Source organism: Nelumbo nucifera, chromosome 1 (genome assembly GCF_055504915.1).
Source record: "Nelumbo nucifera cultivar China Antique chromosome 1, China Antique-T2T, whole genome shotgun sequence".
NCBI lineage: Eukaryota > Viridiplantae > Streptophyta > Magnoliopsida > Proteales > Nelumbonaceae > Nelumbo > Nelumbo nucifera.
The window spans coordinates 114,922,467-114,944,839 of record NC_142649.1 but is presented as its reverse complement, the minus strand read 5'-3'; the positions used below and the strand labels follow the sequence as shown (position 1 = coordinate 114,944,839).

At 39.0% G+C, this 22,373-nt stretch overlaps 1 non-coding gene across 1 annotated transcript; it reads right to left on the bottom strand.

Annotated features, from left to right (window-relative positions):
* Nucleotides 1-13,113: 13,113 nt before the first annotated feature.
* LOC148803725 (small nucleolar RNA R71) lies at nt 13,114-13,220 on the bottom strand. The gene has a single exon (XR_016081557.1). It is a non-coding gene; the product is annotated as a small nucleolar RNA R71 (small nucleolar RNA).
* Nucleotides 13,221-22,373: the final 9,153 nt, after the last annotated feature.

Below are 22,373 nucleotides of genomic sequence, written 5' to 3'. Positions count from 1 at the left end.
GGCCCTCAAAGAGGGTAGGGCTCTATGAGGTCATGAATAATTTAGAGCCCGAGGCAAAAATGGACTTGAATACCATTTCTAGAAAGTTGGGTAGGGTAGATCTTCTAGCCCAGAAGCTTGACCAGTTTTTCACCTTTAACCAGCAATCGGGCCCATCTACATCCTATCTCGAAGTGTGTTCCATTTTGCCAGCCCAACCCACCAGGTTGATGACTGTCCTACGGCAGTCTAGTTTCCACCCTTTATCCAAGAACAAGTTCAGGAATCCCAGAGTTTCTCAAGGCCCAACAATGATCCATATTCCAATACTTACAACCCTGGGTGGAGAAATCACCCTAACTTTTCTTGGAGGACACATCAACCCAATCTACAGTCCCAGCAATATCAGCATCCGTCCAACTTCATGGCCCAACAGTTTCAGAGGCTCAATACAAAGTCCGTTCCAGCAAGTGTATCCTAGGAATCGAGGTTACCCGCAACCTTCGCAATCCCGTTCAGTAGATGATCAATTCATGTAGCTTCAGCAGCTGATCCTAAATCATCAACAGTCCATTGCTAGGTTAGAAAGCCAAATAGGACAGCTAGTCGAAGCTAATGCAAGGAGAGAAGTGGGGCAATTACTGAGTCAACCGGTTGTAAACCCTAGGAAGCAACTAATGAGAGTAGAATTTATCATATTTTTATCCCCAAATATTCTATCTTTCATACTGAATTAGTACTTAATTGGACTCATATTTGTTGTATTTCGGTTCAGGGCATGAAAGAAGGCATCAGAAGCAAAGAAAGGCAAATCGGATGATTTTTTACAGTTTCGGCATCGTTCAGTAATTTGGGCCTAACTCGCGTACCCGAACTCCAATTGGCTGATTCAAGACTCACTAGAAAGATAAGAGAAAAATCCACAACTTTCGTGTTTTGGGCTTTCGCAGATTCGGCCTTTATCAAAGTCAAATCAGGGCCCGAAGTCATGGAAAATTCGTAGGAAGGCCCAATCCGCAGTTGAAGCCCAACTTGCAGAAAAGCTTGGCAGCAGCCCAATTCGTAGAGGAGGTCTAATACGAATCCAAGAACAAGAAACTGAGAAGAGTCCTTTCAGATCTAAATTCTTGATGTAATCTTAGAAAGATAAATGGATTGAGTTCACTAGATAAAGAGATAAGAGTAGGATTAGACTAGAACTTTCTATTCTTGCAAGATAAACTTCAAGAGGAAGTAGGAGACCACCCCCTCCCCTGGGGGGGGGGGGGGGGGCAGACCAGCTTTAGGTATCACTCAATCTCTGGATTGAATCAAGAACTAGAGGAATCCAGCTATCAAGCAAGAAGTCTGCAAGAAGGAGGTGGTGGCAAGGAGAAGAGGAGATCTCAATTCCAAGGGCGACACCATGAGTTCTTTCTTTCCTCTTGTTTATTTTATTTCCTCTAGTATGAACTGATTTATTTGTAGCTAGGACTATGGAAAGCCTAATCATAACAATGAATATATTTTTATTCTGATTTATCCAAGATCGTGATTTCCATATAGTCTATGAGTTATCTTGCTTAATGCTATTAGGAATGACTATCTCTTAATTGATTAGGTTTATGTGAATGAATCGAGAGAGGAATTCATATAGCAGACCACATAATTCATGGTGTGAATTGAATGGTATATAGGGGTATATACACATGATTCATCTGAATGTAATAGTTTTTCCTTGAACTTATTGCACTTCTACCTTGAGAACTCTAGTTGAAAGATCGAAGGGTTACCTGATAGAAGTAGTTTTAGTATATCTCGAAAGAGAATATTAAATAAAATTGGAAAGACTTCAGCTTATGGGGATGACAAATTATCTTGGGTAATCTCATACATTAATATTCATTGGAATGGTTAGGTGGACCAAAAGTCCTAGCAAATTCAATCAATCGTTACATACTTCAGCATTGGTTACTCCTGCTCTTGTTTTCCTTTTTTCTGCTTTTCAGTAGTTTTTATCTTCAAATCTGAAATTCGATTGTCCAAATAATTAGGGAATGCTGTAGTTCTAATTCTTATTTTGTTAAATCCTCATAGGAACGATATTTTTATACTACTTGATAACTAGTGCACTTGCTAGGGTTATATTTATAGCTATCAGCAACCACCAGGTTTTCTGCAACAAATTCAACCACCTCCTAAGAATCCCCAATTCAAAAATGCCAAAGTTGTTACAACTTTAAGGAGTGGGAGAATTTTGGAAGACCCGTATGAGAAGAAGAAAAGTAAAGGAGAAGGAAAAGAGCCAGAAAACCCTAAGTTGGGGGGGAGAAGAAGAAAGGGAAAACCTAGAAGAAGAGCCTAAAGTGAACCAACTTGTAGCCCCCTTTCCAACCGCACTCACAGCTAGGCTGTTGCGGAAAAAGAAAGAGATTTGCAATGAGGAGATCAGGGAACTCTTCAAAAAAGTACACATTAACATCCCTCTCCTCGATGCAATCCAACATGTCTCGGCTTATGCCAAGTTTCTGAAAGAGCTATGCACCCAAAAGATGGAGCCACGATCAGCCCCACAAAAAGTGATGCTCTCGGCAGATGTGAGTGCGGTCCTCCTGAACCAACTTCCCCGGAAGATGAAATACACAGGTGCTCCTCTCATCAGCTATATCATTTCTGGAATCACCTTTGATCGGGCCCTATTGGATCTTGGGGCCAGTGTAAACCTGCTCCCGTCCATCATATATTAAAGGTTCAGGACCGGAAAGTTGAAACCTACCCCAATAATTCTGCAACTCGTTGATCAGTCAGTCAAGACTCATCAAGGTGTTATCGAGGATGTCATTGTTAGGATAGAGAACTATTATTTCCCAATGGACTTTGTTGTTCTAGACATGACCCCAACCAAAGAACTGAACCATAACCTGATAATCTTAGGATGGTCGTTTCTAGCAACGGCCAATGCAAATATCAACTGGAAGTCGGGGGAGCAGAAGGTCCAGTTCAATGTTTTTAGTGCATCCAAGTATCCAAACCTAGGGGGAGATGGATTCATGGTAGATATAGTGGATGACTTTTTAGAGGACCTGTCTACCCCTTGGTTAGCCCAGTCTGAGCCTTGTTTGTATATAGAAGAAAGTGAGTCTGAGAGTGTGGATGGAAGAAATGAGTGAATGTGTCTGGCTGAAGACATTAAAATTAGCGCTGGTTGGGAGGCAACCCAACATAGATTTTAGCATTTTCTGCTTTTAGGATTTGAGTTCTTTTTCTTTTCTTGATTCGACACCAGGTGGCAAACATTGAACCCCTCAGGAAAACCCTATCCATTATTCCCCTTTGGCCTAAATCCTCATTCTAGTCATGCCATTAGGGATAATGGCATTTAAGTTGGGGGTGAGGAAGGAAAAAAAAAAAAGAAGAAAAAAAAATTGAGAAGCTAAGCCTTTAAATATGTAGAATTAAAATTTCATTGAGAAATTTAAAAATGTTTTCCATTAAAAGAGATTCCCAAACAGAAAAAGTTAAGGAAACTGATAAAAGAATATTGGATACTATAGAAATTGGTAGCGAGTGATAGGAGTCAAAATTTGTCTTATTTGAATATTTTCGAAATCGTTTAGAAATTGGAACATACTCCCAAGTTTGCCCCTGCCAAGATAAGAAGAAAAATATAGAGAAAATAGACACAAATTCTTCAAGTTGTTAGAAATAGTGGACTACCCTGAATAGTTCTGTAAAAAAAGGGAATAAAAAGTCAATAGATACCCTAGACTTAGTAACTGGGTCTCTTCACCTAAGTCAAGTGTCGAGATCCGCATCAAACGGGAAAGGGAATACCAAAGACAATCACCTAACACTTAGTAATCAGGTCTCTTCATCTAAGGCAAGTGTCGGGATTCACATCAAACGGTGGAAGGTAGAAATAAAATAAGTGTGCATATCAAGTTCAGGGGTAGAAATCCACTGTTAAAAATGATAAGAAGAATACCTGTCTGATTTTAAAATAAATCTCAGATTATCAAGATAATCTACAAATGGAAGGGTATATAAGATTTTTTTAAACCAAGTTTCTATAATATTCAAAGTAATACAGTTTTACCTCTTAAGCTCAATACCGATCTATACAGAGTTTGAGAATTCTGGAATCAGGATGCTTGACTAATTCTTTTAGGGATGATCTTGAGATGGCAAGGATCTCTATGCTCAGTATAATTTTAAGATTGCATTGCGAAGGGACTAGCAATGGTTAAGTTGGGGGTGTGATAACTCTGCATTTTGATACCTTAAGGGCATCAATTCAAGGGTATTTTCAGCCTTAAAAACATCAAAGTGTGCCCTTTCCCCAGTTAATTTCAATATTGTGACCTCTGAGGGTCCCTGTGCAAATTATGTGCAAAATTGGGATGTTTTCATGGCTGAAATGCAGATTTTGGGAAACTGGTGTGAAGTCCAGCTGAGAGAGGAGGTGTTTTTGTGAAAAACTGAAAGCAGGAGGGCGCCTCCTAGCTGCTAAACACAGTTTGGTGCACCTCCTACTCTATTAGCATGCTCCCCACGTCTTAGCAAACCCTAGGGCGCCTTTTAACCTATTCTTTTCATCCTTAGCAAACTCTAGCCACCCCTAGCTATTTAATATCCACCCCCACTCCTTTTAATCTCAGCCATCCACTCTAGGGCATCTCCCACCTCTTCCAATCTCCACCTTTCAACCTTAGGAGCCTCCATCTCACCCATTCACTTCTAGGCACCCAAATCTCAGCCATACATAATATTGGGCACCCACTTCTTTTCTTTTCAGCCTTAGGATCATCCCAAAACCATCCTAACCCTCCATTAGAAACCTTAGGGGTGCCCCAAACTTTGCTAAAACCCAGCTGTCGCCCCCTTCTTTCTCTCTATTCCCAATTATATGCACCTTTCTCTATAAAAAGGACCCCAGGGGTCCTAGAGGTTGGTCAATTCACCCAATTAACAAAGCTAAGGTTTCTTGAGGAGTTCATGGGTTGTAGAAGGGGAGGACGCCCAGTACTTGGCAAGAGGGGTTCCTGCAAGCCGTTCAACCAATCTGCAACTACCACCACTGGATCTGATCAACCATTCTTTTCTTTCCTTTATTTTCCTTTTTGTTATTTTTATTTCTACAATCTTTTAGATTTAATTCTTGTTCATTTTTGTTTTGCAGATCTGGTTCATTCAGTTCAAGGTTAAGGTGTCTCAAGGGGTTCGAGGGTTGTAGAAAAGATGGATGCCCGGTTCTTGTCAGGAGGGGTTTTTGTGAGCTGTTTGCCCAATCTGCAGCTACTGCCACCGGATCCAGATTCTGGATTGTTTTTTATTTGTTTCTTTTATTTCCTTTATTGATTCCCATACTTTATTAAATTCTAATTTTTACTTATTGTCTTGTTTAAATTCGAAACATTTAATTTCAGCAATAATATATTTTATTTTCGTATTTTCTGCCATTCCCGATTGCATTCTCTTGTTTGGATCTAAGTATATATTAACTTTTCACTTGCTTCTATGTGGATACGACCCGTTCTCACCCATTTACTATGTTAGTAGTTGTTTGAGAAATGGTAAAAATTATAAATGTTTAAACTGGTGTTCCGGGGTGTTTAATGACGCGCTTCCGAAGACATCAACTGATAAGCTTCATGGATGCCTATTTTGACTACAATCAAATTCAGATGGACTTAGCTGACCAAGAAAAAACTTCATTTGTAATTGATGTAGGGCTATATTGTTATAAAGTCATGCCCTTTGGATTGAAAAATGTTGAAGTAACCTTCCAATAACTTGTAAAAAAAGTTTTTGAGCCTTTAGTTTGTAGACAATGTATGCCCTTAGCTCTAATTAGATTGATGTACTTATTGTCATTTATTGTAAATGAATAAAGTACATAATTGATTCATGTTTGATGCGTATTACTTACACTAGCAAGTGCATTGGCCAATCAAGTAATAAAGTGATGAGTAGAGTATCGTTTCCATGAGGATTTATCCAAAAACTACTAGTAATAAATCAGTCAATTGTTATCTGATAAACTGAATTCTTAACCTAATCAAAATTTGAATTCCTAACTATCAAACTATCCTAATCAATTCGGATCAAACCACCTTCATGTAGAGAGAAGCAAGGCTGTATAAGAACACTAACAGATTCGGTCCAGCAATTAATTCATGAAGTTATTCAATTGAATTGGGATTCAACCATGGTTTGGTGAAACCCTAATGGCATGAGCAGCCTCTCTCGAGCACAACTCATCCTATCCATGGGTGACAATTCTTATATCTCTATCAAGAATTTAATCCCCATGGATGCATTAAGAACAAGCAATTCGAAGGGCATCAATTCAGATTTGAATGAACACCAATCGAATCACACAAACTATCTCTAAGATGTGTTAGATTCGATTCTTGATTAACATATCTGATTACCTAAATTCTTTCTCAAGCAATTCAGACAATCCAAGAATCAATAACAATTTGGCCAAGATTGTTCTAACAATTAAAACCCTAACCAAGAAACATCAAGAATGAATCCAATCAATCAAATAACCCTAGAGAACTAATTACAGATCTGAAACATCATCAATCATGGTTTGAATTCTAGCAAGAAAGAGAAATTAATTGACAAAATTGCATGAAACCCTAGCTGAATTCGGTTACCAATTGCGTAGAACCAAAGAAGAAGACAACCTAGAATTCTGCTTCAATCTTCAATTTCTTGGATGTGATTCTCCTCCAATTCGCATTCAGCAACCTTCTTCTTCCTCTAGATCTTCTCCTTTCTTGTGCCTCTCTTCTCTCCTTTCTCCTTTTGGGGGTTCAAACCCTTTTCTCCCCTTTCTCTTCTCCTTTTATACTTTTCTCTTCATCCCTCTCTCTTCTAAAAGGTAGCCACCTTTAGGACCCCTTGGGCTGTAACTTGGGTTGCACTTGGGCCTCCCACTTGGTGGGCCGAAAGGTCTCCCTTGGAGAGTCTCGACTGGACTCTCTTCTTCATGTCCCCCATGGGGCTTTGCTTCTTTATGGGTCGAAAGTGCCCTCCTTATGACTCTCGGCTGGGCCTATCTTCTAGATGGGCCGAATTTCTTCCACATTTTCCCTCTCAACATGGTTTTATGCTATCTTCCCCCTAAGCTGGTCCACACTCTTAAATTCCTAAAATCATTCTCAATTAGGGTGAGAAATCATGCAAATTATCATCAAAACCATGCATAAAAAACAATAGAAATGTTGTGTAGCTTGCACACACATCAATGTTGTTATGGTATGTTTCTGTGTAATACCCTTAAACTGGACACTTATGAGACTCATGTTAGTTTAGAATCTTCATAGCCATTGGAGAGATCTAGGGAGATTTATCTTGCCAAGGCTAACACTGATGTACTGTCAAGTTGGTTGGGGTGGTTTGTCTCAGCTGCCAGGGTGAGACCTGAGGTGCATGCAGTGTGGGTTTTCTTAAAAGCCTAAACTGGACCAAATTCCAGTATTGCCCTGGACCTTAGAGATAGATGGGCAAAACTAGAATGTTACACCTGACCCCTAGACTTGATTATGGTACTGCGCTAGGCGTCAAATTGGGTTGTCTTTGATATGCCAATCAATGAGATCTTTTACTGGGTCAAAACCTGGGTATGATGGGGCAGTCCGAGAATTCACCTGAGTGGGTGATCATAGTGACAGGATCAGCCCCTTTGTCAGACAAAGTTAATGATCGGGGAATGCACTCTCTCTGATGAAAACCTAAACTGCCGGTAGTTGATTTCAAACGTTGAAATTTGGTTTTGCAAAAATATATTTATATAAAGATATATATATATATATATATATATATATATATATATATATATATTTTATGGTTTCAAAATGTTTGCAAAAGGTTTTGATTCTCGAGATCCATGTGAGTAGAGAGTGCAGCATTGTACCTTGCAGCCGAGGGAGATGTCTTCTCTTGTCGGGCAATGTCTGATCATTATGTGCTGAGAGGTTAAGTGTAAGGCCATTGAGGGTAATACCTAATGGGCTAATCTTGCATCTGCCCACAGTCCTTGGGTTTTCACAAGATGGCTCGACCCAAGGACCATTTAGTGTAAATGCTAGGCCCATTAAGAGCCCATGTTGATGGACTTAGGGGTTCACTGTGACCAACAGTGAATTCGGTCAGGCCTTGTTACAAAGGCTGGGCTGAACCCATGTAGCTAATATGTAGATCAATGCTAGGGTCCCATGCCAGATAAAGAAAACCAAACTAGCTAGCTCTTAATGGGTTAAGTAAGCAATATGACTTAATGGGCCTAAATCCCATTTCGAACTAGGCTTAAATGGTTTAATTAAATTGGGTCAATTTTGGATTTATTATCTGACTGGGATTAGTAGTTGGATAAGATAGGTCTTATCAACTTGAGAGTCTAGATCTAAATACAAGATTTATATTAGGAAACCTCATTCCTAATCCGATTAGGAAGCTAATCCTGAATGCATTATAAATAGGGGGAAAAATCCACAAAGAGAACACACTCGTCTCTGCAGTCTTTTCTCTCCCTAAGTTCTTGGCGCCATCCCAGTTCGATCTCCACCTACTGGAGTGATCAAGAAGTGTTCTCGATATTGTTTCTTGGTGAAGAAACAATCATAAGTCGTGCTCACACCACCCTGCTCGATTCTTGGTGAAGAATCCTAGGTTCTTACTGAAAAACCGTTCCTGTTGATCCCGCCTCAACATTCGTTGTGTCATCTTCAGTGGAGGCGGATTTGGTATCCTCTTTGGGCATGAACACCTACGTTGGGAATTCCTTTTAATTCCGTATCAAGTATTTCCCTCTCCTTTCCTTTAGTTTCAGATCTGGTCCGGTTTTGTTTCAAGAATAATCCTTGAAAATGCAATTTTGTAAAATAGGGAATGTGATTCCCAGATGGGAGAGAGAGAGAGAGAGAGAGAGAAAATTTTGAAATTTCGCCCAACCTTCCTATAGGGTTTAGCTCACCACTTCATTAATGTGCAATAAAGTTGAATGTTATGTAAATGACATGGTCGTGAAGACCTAGTTTTCAAATTCTCTTATTCATGATTTAAATTGTGTTTACCAATTTTAAGAAAATACATGTAGCTCAACCCGAACAAGTGTGTCTTCGGGTCAAGTCGGGTAAATTCCTGGTTATATAGTGAACCGACGTGGCATCAAAGCCAACCCAAACAAGATCCAGGCTATCTTTAATATGAGACCATCCCAGTCAATAAAATAAGTGCAAAGGTTAACTGGTCAAATTGCTCCCTGAACCGATTTACGTCTAAGTCGGTTGGTCAATTTTTACCTTTTTTCAAGGCCATAAAAAAGAAGAGGACTTTGAGTGGTCCGAGGAGTGCTAACTCATGTTCGACGAGCTCAAAAAGTACTTAAATTCACCCCCGGTATTGACCCAACCTGAACCTGGAGACGAGCTAAAACTCTACCTCTTTGTGAGTGACAAAGTAGTCAACTTGGTACTAATAAGAGAAGTAGACTAGGTCCAAAGGCCCATTTACTATATCAGTAAGGTTTTGTAGGCAACTGAGACCAGGTACCCCAACATTGAAAAGCTGGCCTTCACACTAGTCATTGCAGCTCAGAAGCTATGTCCCTACTTCCAAGCCCACACTATTGTTGTCCTAACTGATAGACCTCTGTGGCACTTCCTTCAAAAGCCCAAGGTCTCAGGGAGATTAACGAAGTGGGCCAACGATTTAAGCGAATACGACATCCGATTCGAGCTATGCCCAACAATTAAAGCACAGATCTTGGCTGACTTCGTCGTCGAATGTACATTCAGCACACCGGCCCTTGAGGTGGCTGAGCTGATCAACCCATCGGAGAAGTCAACCAACGGGGCACACATTCCAACTAGGGAAACCCCAACCTAGGATGAGAAGCCCTGGATCCTCCACGTCAATGACTCATCAAATCAGTGAGGAAGCAGAGCTGGACTCATACTGTATGGACCAAGTGAGGTGAAGCTGGACTACGTTCTCCAGTTAACATTCGAAGCATCGAACAACGAAGCAGAGTATGAGGGATTGATAGCCAGGCTGATGTTGGCAAAGGAGGTCGGCGCCAAGCACGTCATGGTATGCAACAATTCTCAATTGGTTGTGAACTAAGTGGATGGTGAGTACGAGGCTCGAGAACCCGCCAAGATGGCCTTTCTAGCCAAACTTTGGGAGCTCCTACTCGACATCCACTCTTGGTTCATCCGAAAAGTACCAAGAGTAGAAAATGCTAAGGTCAGTGCATTATCGAAACTGTCAGCACATCCAACATCGCAATGAGGACAATGTACATTGAAGATTTTCCGTGACCTAGCATTGTGAAGGCGGCAAAAGAGGATGCTCTCGTGTTGATAGCAAAACTGAGCTGGATCGGTCAACTTGCTAATTATCTGCTCAACGGGACCCTACCTGTATATCAAAACGCAAATCAGAGGGTAGAGTGTTAGTCAACTCGCTATGTTCTTATTGGTGAGCGGCTATATAGGAGATCCTTTATGCTTCCCTACTTGCGCTACTTGCGACCTTCGGAGGCAAGCCAGGTGCTACACGAGATCCATGAAGGTCTCCGTGGAGGACACTTGGGTGCAGAGTGCTCGCCCAAAAGGTGCTAAGGCAAGGATACTACTGGCCTATGATGAAGGTGGATGCACTCGAGCTCGTCTAGAAGTGTAATAATTGCCAAAGGCACGCCAACATACTTCACAAACCCACTAATGACCTAAAGTATCTAACCAGCCCGTGGCCCTTTGCCCAGTGAGGGATAGACATCCTTAGTCCATTCCCACCTGCAATTGGCCAAAGAAGATTCCTGGTTGTGGCGGTTGACTATTTCATGAAGTGGGTGGAGGCTGAGCCATTGGTGATTGATAAGCCTATATTTGTACATGTTTTCATACCTCTAACTTGATGATTTTGGTAATAATGTTTTTGGAATTAGCATGGTATTGCACTAATTATGATGAAATTGTCTTGCAATATGGTTTGGAGCTTAATTGTGCAATTTTAAGGAGTTCAAATTAATTGATCAAGATAATCATAGAGGAAGGACCATCCAGCAGTGGTGCTCCATGATGTAGCCATGAAGGAGAGAAACCATTGAAATCGGATTTGATATGTATGCACAAAAATCGGGAAATTTCATGTTTTGATATAGTTCCCGTATTTTGGGTATAACTTTCTGACTATAACTCGGATTGAGGTGATTCAAATGGATAATTGAAGTTAAGAGATAGGGTTACAACTCTTGTGTTTATCACTCAACCTAATTCCGCCGCCAACCAAGTGCAATTCGAGCTTCAAGTTTCGGGTCTGGCAGTTGGCAAAGCAGAAGAGATAGGAATTCAACTGAGATAAAGACTAAGAGACCTAATTTGTGTTGAATTAGGAGTCTGCATTAAGAAGAAATTGAGGGGATGCTGCACTATAAAAAGGACCATAGACTCAAAGTAAGGGGAGACATCTTTAGAGAGAATTTGGAAGACAAAAAAAAGAGGAAGCAGTCTCAGTACATTAGAAGAAGAGAGGAAGCAATTTTAGCATGCTAGAGAAGGAGAGGAAGAATCCGAATCTAAGAGGGAGGAAGGCTTAGTTGTTGCACTTGTCTTTGACCTCCAAAGGCTAAAATTTTCTTGTTATTTTCTTCATTTTTTGATGTGTTCTTGTTGTGTTTCCCCTTTAATTTTCTTGAGTATGTTGAATTTAATGATGTCTAGCTAATATCTCTTAACTAGGGTTTAGATGGATTTTGATCTTAAGATTATATAGTTACTTGCTTAATTCAATTGAAGACCTTTGTTATTTGCATGAGGAGTTTTTATTGTTGTTCTTAAATCTTTAAAAGAATTGGCCAATCATTTAATGATTTGATGATTCATGCATAATTGACCAAATGATTGTTATAAATTAAATCCCCAGGCAATAAAAATCGCATGTTAGACTATGATTTCGAAAGATGATTACCTCATTTGTGAGAATCATGGAAGCTTAGTGAGTCAAATCCCCTTTTACGATTAGATGTTCCAAAGAGCTTAATGCTTATTTTTCCTTTTGACAACCACTTAGAAATTTGATTGTAGAATTTGATTAATAAATGATTAATATGACTTGAGAAAGCTTATTAATTAATTTAAGGAAATCCACCATCACATGCAAATAACTTTAATATACCTTAGGGTAATTTTGGTCTTCATTTTGATTAAATAGGTAATTATAAACCTTGATCTAATGAAATCTAAACCCTAGCTGCATTCATCCATCGATTCAGTTTTTGTTAAGTTCTTGGATTTGCATTAATTCTTTTAGTTTTTATTCATTCAATTGATTCACGAGTTCAACTTAGGTTAGTTTAAAATTTATTTGGTAATGTGATCTAGTCTCTGTGGGATCGACACTTTTCTCATCATTATACGTGCATTTGAGTAAGGTACACTTGCCTGAATTAACTGTGCATAAATCACACAACAAGTTTTTGGCGCCATTGCCGGGGACTAGTTTATTGCATATCAAAACTACCTGAATTAACCTTAGATTGAACATCTATTTGTTTTTATTTTCAGATTTAAAATTTTCCATTTTAATTTCTATTGGGTTTGGCTTTATAAAATATTTTAGGAAATTTTTAATTTTTTCCTTTTTTTTCTTTTCTTTGAAGGTTCCTAGTGCATGACACGCACTAGGGGTGGAGAATTAATACCCCTTGATCAAGAAATCGAAAGGACTTTGAAAAAGCGAACGAGGGAGAGAAAGAACAAGATGGCTCAAGACCAAAATAATCCAAGGACATTGATATCCTACATTATACCTACTCTGGATGGTACTACATCAAGCATTAGGAGGCCGAATGTGCAAGCAAACAATTTCAAGATTAAGCATGCAATTATTCAGATGATTGTGCAATTTTTTGGCCCCAATGATGACCCTAACTCTCATATTGCTAATTTTCTTGAAATATGTGATACTTTTAAGCATAATGAAGTTAGTGATGATACCATTAGACTTGGGTTATTTCCTTTCTCCTTAAGGGATAAAGCAAAATATTGGCTTAACTCTCTTCCTGCATGTTTGATTACTACATGGGATGACTTGGCACAAAAGTTTTTATCTAAGTATTTTTCACCTACTAAAACGGTTAAATTAAGGAATGACATAACAAGTTTTTCTTAATTTGATAATGAAACCTTATATGAGTCGTATGAGAGATTTAAGGAACTGTTTAGGAAGTGTCCTCACCATGGTCTACCTGTTTGGATGCAAGTGCAAACTTTTTATAGTGGCATTAATCAATCTAATCGTTCAATGTTAGATGCAGCTGCAGGTGCTACCCTTATGACATAAACTCCCAAAGAAGCATATGAACTTTTGGAGGAGATGGCGGCCAATAGCTATCAATTGGGCAATGGGAGAGCAAATAAAAAGGGAGTTGGAATTTATAATGTTGATTCTATCACTACTTTATCGGCTCAACTTGCTGCATTAAATAAGAAATTAGAAAATTTAGGGGTTTCATCTATGAGTGTTTCTTCTGTTCCCTTTCCTTCTTGTGAGCTTTGTGGGCAAGGGGGACACACTAGTGTAGACTGTCAAGTAGGAAATCCATTTTCTTCTTCTTACGAACAAATTAATTTTGTTTCTTATATTGGCAACAGGTCCAATTTCAATCCCTACTCTAAGACTTACAATCCAGGATGGAGAAGCCATCCAAATTTTTCTTGGAGTAATAACCAACAAAGAGCACCTCTCGGCTTTCAGCAACAACAACAACAAAATCCAAAGAGAATAAGCCAAATTTGGAAGATATCAACAGTACGGAGGCAAGAATTTAAGGGTTGGAAACTCAAATTGGACAACTTGCTCAAGCAATTTCGCCAAATTTGGAAGAAAAAGATGATGAGCATGTAAAAGAGAAAGAAAGCCGAAACCTTAAAGCCAAAGAAGGAGACTACGAGTCATCAATAGAGAAAAAGAGAAGTTCTTCTACTATTAATTTAAAATCCTACAAACTCCCTCTTCCTTTTTCTAAAAGATTTCTTAAGGCTAACTTGGATAAGCAATTTGTTAAATTTCTAGAGGTGTTTCAAAAGTTGCATATTAACATTCCTCTTCTTGATGCTATTTCTCAGATGCCAAGTTATGCCAAATTCTTGAAGAAATAATTTCAAACAAAAGAAAGTTGAAGGAGTATGAGATGGTAAAACTTAATGAGGAATGCTCAGCAATCCTACAAAATAAATTACCTTCAAAACTCAAGGATCCAGGGAGCTTCTCTATTCCATGCACCATTGGCGAAATTAATTTCGATAAGACTTTATGTGATCTTGGTGCAAGCATTAATTTAATGCCGTTTTCTGTCTTCAGGAAGCTTGGATTCAGAGAGCCAACACCTACCACTGTTTCTGTATAATTGGCTGACAAAAGTATCAAATGTCCAAGGGGAGTAGTGGAAGATGTTTTGGTAAAAGTAGATAAATTTATTTTTCCTTTTGACTATTGTTTTGGACATGGAAGAAGATTATGATATGCCCCTAATTTTAGGGAGACCTTTTCTTGCCACAGGAAGTGCTTTAATTGATGTCCAACAAGGAAAACTTAGCCTTAGAATTAATGATGATGAAGTTATTTTTGATGTGTTTAAGGCTATGAAACATTCCAATGATGAAAAAGAAGTCTTAATGGTAGATTGCATTGATGATTTGGCAGAAAGAAAATTTCATGCATTTAGGTTAGATGATCCTATAGAAAATTGCATTGCTAAATCTTTTGATGCAAATTTTATATGAGAAGCATAAGGAGGTCGTAGGCTATTTGGGAGAAAAGCAAAGAGGATTCGTGACAAAAAGAGAAAATTTTTTGCCTTAGGATATTTCTTCCTCTTCTTCAAAAGCCAAGCCATCAATCGAGAAGCCTCCTACTCTTGAACTTAAACCTCTTTCTTCGCATTTAAAATATGTTTATTTGGAGAATTCATCTACTATGCATAAATCGGACAACAGTGATCATCACGACCTGAAATGTATAGAACTTTTTCTTGAAGAATATAGTGTGTAGATTCGGACTCCCAAAGGTGTTGTTATCCGACAAATAGAAGTAGTTCAAAGAAATTATGTTCTAAAATTGGTGTGCCAAGATGGGGATCCAGTTAGGCCTGTAAACGGAGAGAATTCGAATCGAATCAAGCCATATTCGAATTTGATTCTGATTATAAAACAAGTGATTCGAATTCGATTTAAGATCCGTCGGATATGCAAAAGTCTCAACCGAATTCGATTTTGATTAAAATTTTGAATATTCGATTTAATCAATTTAATTCGATCTAAAATCCAAAACAAAGACATAGAGACAACTATCGCTAATGAACAACAAAAAGCCTCAGAAAATACAAACTCACTTGTTAACAATACAAAAAACCCCAAAAAATCTAAAACAAGAAAGAAAATGGAAGAAAAAAAGCTCATCCTTTCAAAGAAATGAGAGAGAGAGAGAAGCAAAGGAGAACAAGAAATATTCGAAGATGGCCCCAATCGACAGAAGTTGAATCTTAAACTTCAATATGCCATCCATAGAAGTTGAAGCTTAAACTTCAAAACGCCATCGACAGAAGTTGAAGCTTCAAAACACCATCGACAGAAGTTGTCTTCAATAGCAGGCAGCAACTGATTCTCTTGAGCGCTAAAATGAAGTGCTGCACTTGCAAAGGTTAGAAACTTTAGAATACAGGAGGAGAGAAGAGGAGGGAGGAGAAACAGGGTAGAAGAAAGGCCTCTCTCGGTAAATTAAAAGGCTGAAATCTGAAAAAGTAATTGCAAAAAGCTGAAATTTGAAAAGTAACTGCTATCATTTAGTCTTATTCGTCAGTCAAATAACTTTTATTTGCCTTTGTAATAAAGATAAATGAACAGTTTGGACACTTTGAGTATCGTGTAAAAGAGTGTAACTCGAACTAAAATTTTAAAATAATATATATATATATACATTATAATATATTATCGAATTTGAATATTTATCGGATTGAATCGATATATATTCGAATTTGATCCGATTAAATAATCGGTACAAAAATCATATTCGAATTCACCTAGTTATTTAATTCGAATAATTCAAATTCGGTTCATTTAAGTCGAATTTCAAATTCGAATTCAAATTTCTAGATACCATTTATAGGCCTAGATCCAGCAAAACTTCACTTCGGTAGCGCATCCACAAGCGAACGGTCAGGCCATGGTGAGAAACAAGTCAATCCTCCATGGACTCAAAGCTCGGCTTTCTTGAGCTAAGGGTTTGTGGGTCGACAAGCTTCCCAGTGTCCTATGGACCTACAAAACTACCATCAAGACTGCAACGAAAGAAACCCCATTTAATTTGACATATGGTACGGAGACCGTCATCCCAGTTGAGATCGAAGTATTGACCCTGTAGTTAGAGGTGTACGACGAGGAGGCCAATGATGACGAGTTGCGGACCAACCTTGACTTGATCTATATGCAGACTACAGCCTACCAACAATGAGTAGCTCGGTACTACAATGTCCGAGTCAAGGAACATCACTTCCGAGTTAGTGACCTAGTACTTCAGAAAGTTATGGTACCTAAGCCTGGTGTTAGAAAGCTTGGACCGAATTGGGAGGGTCCTTACAAAGTACGACGGGTATTTAGTGAAAGGATATACGAGCTCGAGACATTGGAAGGGAGGCAAGTGCCTCGTGCCTGGAATGTTGACAACTTAAGAAAGTATTACCTATGAGCTCGCGAGTCAAGCATTTGCTACATCAAAATTTTTCTTAGTATGAGTGAGCACTCGCTTCAGGGACCTAGTCAAGTCGTACGTCGGCTAAATGATATATTGAAGAGTGGACGACGAGTAATACTAAGCCTAAGGGCCCTAGTGTCGAGCTGGTAGGACCTCGACACCACGATGAAATAAGACCCAATCGCTTTTAAGCATATGGGCAGTTCGGGTACATCTTATTTTTTTTCTTATCGATAAATAGGCAGTTAAGGTTATATACCTTATTGTGCCTATTCGCCTTTGCTCACAGTTACCCTGGGTTACCCCATACTGTGCCTAGCCATTCTACAAGTTAGGCACCTTAGGAAAACCTATACTTAAGAAGATTTTTTATGGAGTTGAATATTTTGAAAATTGTTATATGCGAGGTAGTCAAAAGTGTAACTGTATTTCATTACTTCAAAATCTTAATTTGTACATAAAAAAAATGGTCTACTAGGCCGAGTTCGGAGGCTCGATGATAGATATTTATATAGTAGGGGTCCAAGAAAAGAGGTAAGAGTAATAATTCATCACGAGGCTCCTCGCCCCATCCTCCTCAGTGGTAGCAGAATTCACCTTGGCTTCGTCGGTGTCCATGACTTCCATGGCAGCAACATCCTAGCCATCCTTGCCCATGGCTCCCTCGTCGAGGTCGTCATCACTGTCAACACCAAATTTTTGCTTGAACCCCTCTCTAACCCACTTTTCACACTCCAAATACCTGATCAGACCACATCACATGAAACCAAACCTTCAAACAACCAATCATGCCAAATTTCAGCCTTAAATTCTTTGATTTCGTTGTCCATCCAGAAAGATTCCGAATGAAGCACTCACATTACACGATATCCTTTGAAATCAAGATTTACACTATGAAACATCATTCCCCACCACCAAACCTCATCCAAACCCTTATCAACCCTCCGATCGATGATCCATCCAGTTTTGAACCCCAAAATGACAATTTTACCCTTCATCCAAAAATATTTCGATTAAACCACTCACATCGTTCAATATCTGCCAAATCCAAGATCTACACTATGAAACACCATTCCCCACCATCAAACCTCATCTAAACCTTTATTAACCCCCTGATTGATGATTCGTCCTATTTTGGGCCTCAAAATGACAATTTTACCCTTCATCCAAAAAGGTTCTGAATGAACCACACATTAGACGATATCCTCTGAAATCAAGATTTAGACTATTAAACACCATTCCCCACCACCAAACCTCATCCAAACCTTTATCAACCTCCCGATCGATGATCCGTCCAATTTTGAACCCCAAAATGACAAATTTACCCTTCATCCAAAAATATTGCAATTGAACCACTCATATCACCCGATATCTACCAAACCCAAGATCTACACTATGAAATACCATGCCCCACCATCAAACCTCATCTAAACCTTCGTCAACCCCTTGATCAATGATTCGTCCAATTTTGGACCTTAAAATGATAATTTTACCCTTCATCTAGAAAGACTCCAAATCAACCACACGATGTCCGCTAAAATCAAGATTTACAATATGAAACACCATTCCCCACCACCAAATCTCACCCAAACGCTTAACAACCCCCCGATCGACAATCCATCCAATTTTGAACCCCAAAATGACAATTTTACCTTCGTTCAAAAAGATTCTGATTGAACCACTCACATCGCCCGATATCTGCCAAACCCAAGATCTACACTATGAAACACCATGCCCCACCATCAAACCTCATCTAAACCTTTGCCAACCTCTTGATTGACGATCCATCCGATTTTGGACCTTAAAATGATGATTCTACCCTTCATCTAGAAAGACTCTGAATTAACCACACGATGTCCGCCAAAATCAAGATTTACACTATGAAACACCATTCCCCACCACCAAACCTCATCCAAACGCTTATCAACCCCCCGATCGACGATCTATCCAATTTTGAACCCCAAAATGACAACTTCACCCTTCATCCAAAAAGGATTCCGAATGAACCACTCACATTGCCCGCTACAGGCCAAAATCAAGATTTACACTATGAAACACCATTCCCCACCATCAAACCTCACCTATACTTGTTTCAACCCCCTGATCGACGATCCGTCCAATTTTGGACCTTAAAATGATGATTTTACCCTCCATCTAAGAAAAATGCCACTGACCATCACTACTAAACCCAATCAAACCCATTGTCATCCTTTTAATCGGCGGTTTAAAAAACATAGGCCATAAAATAATTGTTTCACCCTTCCATCGAGGACGTTTCCGCAATCTCATTTATCGGGTAAATCTGAAACGTCCATTCATTTACACCCCTCTCAAGTTTCCAAAACTACTTTTCTAGCCCTTCCCCACTAAATCCCTTTTGTTTTCCTTTTTACAAGAACCCCCCCCCCTTGACACTTGTCACCCACCTAGCCATTGGATCTCTAAAAACTCTCAAATTCAATCAAGGACGTCCATGGTTTTTGACAACTACAGCCTAGTCCCTGCTTGTAATTTTGTTTCAAAGTATTTGCAAGGAGGCCCTTGCCATGTGTTGAAACCCCAACCATTCGATCTCCTTGTTTCCAACCTTGTGCAATCCCAACCATAGATTGCTTGCTAGCTTTTTGGCAAGATCTAGGGGCCATTACTATTTTTGGAAAAGCACTTTTCCATTCCTAAAAAAGCCATGCAGCTTTGTTTTCCAAGTAAAGCCATGTACCAAGAAGGAATATTTCTTGTTCATTAAGAAATAGAAAGATTTCTTAGAAAAGAAAAGAAGGAAGATCTATTCGTATGAGATCAATATGGGGGGGTTCCTAAATAACCCAAAGGTTCTCTAGGTGTCATTCCTCCTCCTTTGAATCCACCATAGCTAGCTTCCAACGAGTAGCTTTTTCTTAACCAAAATTAGAAGTCTTCCTCATTATAAAGGGGCTATGGTCCCTCTCCAAATCTCTCTCTCTCCCAAGATTCCAAGGTTTCTTGACTCCATTTACTCTCTCTCTCTCCCTCTCTAAGCCTGAGACACCATCCATTCTCAACCAAAGACTCTTCTCTACATTCACTCTTCCCACCATCGAGCCATCTTCTCCACCCATCTCCTCATTTGAATCTTCTTCTTCCTCCACACCTCTCCCTCAAGCTACCTTCATCTTTCTCAATATCTTCTTCCTCTATGCTTCTAAGGTGAACCTATCTCAGTCCATTATATTCGGGTAAGAAGGAAGAGGAGAAGTCCTATTTTGGTCTACCCATTAAAACCTTCACATAACATTCCCAACAGTCTTAGAGAAAAGCCACAAGTGAGGTAACTTTTAGAAATTATGGTGTGTCCGGAAGCGTGTCGTTAAACACTTCATAACACCAGTTTAAACATTTATAAAATTGTCTGACTCTTAAACAAATACTAACACAGTAAATGGGTGAGAAAAGGTCGTATCCACAGGGAAGCGAGGGAAAAATCATTATTTACTTAGATCTGGGAAAGAAAACACAATTGGGAGATGCAAAAATACAAAAATTAATTAATTAAACTAGAATAAAATAGAATTCGAACATTGCTGAAAATTAAAAGTGCAAAAAAATAAATAAATACAGAAATAAATAAATGAAATAAACGAAATATAGAATCTGTAATCCGATCAAAGGTAGCAGTCTTTGGATCTCTCTTTTGACCCTCAAACTTCTTGAGCTAGGCCTTCTGTCTTACCTGGCCGAATTTCAGATTTGCAGAAAAGAAATAAAGTACAAATTAAATCTAATAAAAATAAAATTTGCAGGAAGGAAAAATAAACTGGAAATTAAAGAACTGAAAGTAATTCCAAAACTGAAGAAAAAATGGTTGGGATTCAAATCCAGAGGTGGCAGTAGTGGTGTTGGCGAACTGCAAGTAGGAACCCCTCCTCTTGCTTGGGCGTCCTCCTCTTCCTCTACCCTAGAACTTCTCAAGATCAACCTTCCTTCTTACTTGGGTGAACAGACCAACCCCTTCTCCAGGGTCCCTTGGACCCTTTTTATAGAGAAGGGTGGACACAACTGGGAATAGGGAGAAATATGGGGGGCGGCAGCTGGGATTTAGCAAAGTTAGGAAGGCCTTAGGGTTTCTAATGGATGGCTATGATGGTTTTGAAGTGATCCTATGGCTGAAAATAAAAGGAGAGGGCGCACAATATTATGTAGGGTTGAGATTTGGGCACCTAGAAATGGAGGGTGTAGATTATAACATCTAGGGTTGAATGGTTAAGATTAAAAGAATAGGTGGTGCCCTAGGGTTTAAATGTTATAAAGGAGAGCCCTAAAATGAGTGGTTGAGATTAAAATAGGTGGAGGGTGAAGATTAAACACCTAGGGGCGGCTAGGGTTTGGTAAGAGTAAAAAGATTAAGTTAAAAAGGCTCCATAGGGTTTGCTAAGGAGAGGGGAGCATGGTAATACAATAGGATGGACGCCAACTGGGTTTAGCAAATAGGAGGCACCCTCCTGTTCTCAGTTCTTTACAAAAATACCTCCTCTCTCAACTGGTCTTCACACCAACTTCCCAAAAGGTCACATAATTGAAATTAACTGGGAAAAGGACATTTGACTAATCTAAGGCTGAAAATACCCCTGAATTGATGCCCTTAAGGCATCAAAATGCAGGGTTATCACACCCCCAACTTAACCATTGCTAGTCCCTTAGCAATGCAGCCTTAAAATTACACTGAGTATATAGATTTTTCCCATTACAAGGTCATCCCTAACAGAATTAATCAAGCATCCTGATTCCAACATTCTCAAACTTTGTATAGATTGGTATTGGGCTTTAGGGGTAAAACTATATTATTTTGAATATTACCAAAACATGGCTTAAAATCTTATTTACCCTTCCATTTACAAACTGTCTTGATAAGATGAGATTGATTTTAAAATCAAACAGGTATTCTTATTATTATTTCTGACAGTGGATTTCTACCCCTAAACTTATTTTTATTGTTACCTTTCACCGTTTTACATGAATCTCGACACTTGACTTAGGTGAAGAGACCCGGTTACTAAGTGTTAGGTAAGTGTCTTTGGCATTCCCTTTTCCATTTGACGCGAATCTCGACACTTGACTTAGGTGAAGAGACCCAGTTACTAAGTCTAGGGTGCCCATTGACCTTTTATTCTCTCTCTCTCTCTCTCTCTCTCTTTTTGCAACACTGTTCAGGGTAGTCCATTGTCTGTCTCTTAACAATTTGAAGAATTTTATCTAATTTCTCAATCTTTCTCTTCCTATCTTGATAGGGGCAAACTTGGGAGTATTTTCTAATTTCTAAACGGTTTCGACAATATTCAAACAAGACCAATTTTTGACTCCTATCACTTGCTACCAATTTCTACAAAATTCAATATTCTTTTATCAATTTCCTAAACTTTTTTCTGTTTGGGAATCTCTTTTAATGGGAAATTTTAAAAATTTCAGTGAAATTTTAATTCACCATCTTTAAAGGCTTAGCTTCACAATTTTATTTTTCAATTTTTTCTCTCTCTTTCCTCACCTCCCCAACTTAAATGCCATTATCCCTAATGGCATGACTAGAATGATGCAAAGAATATTTGGGCCAAAGGGAACAACGAGTAGGGTTTCCTGAGGGGTTCAAGGTATGCCGCCTGGTCTTGAATCAAGAA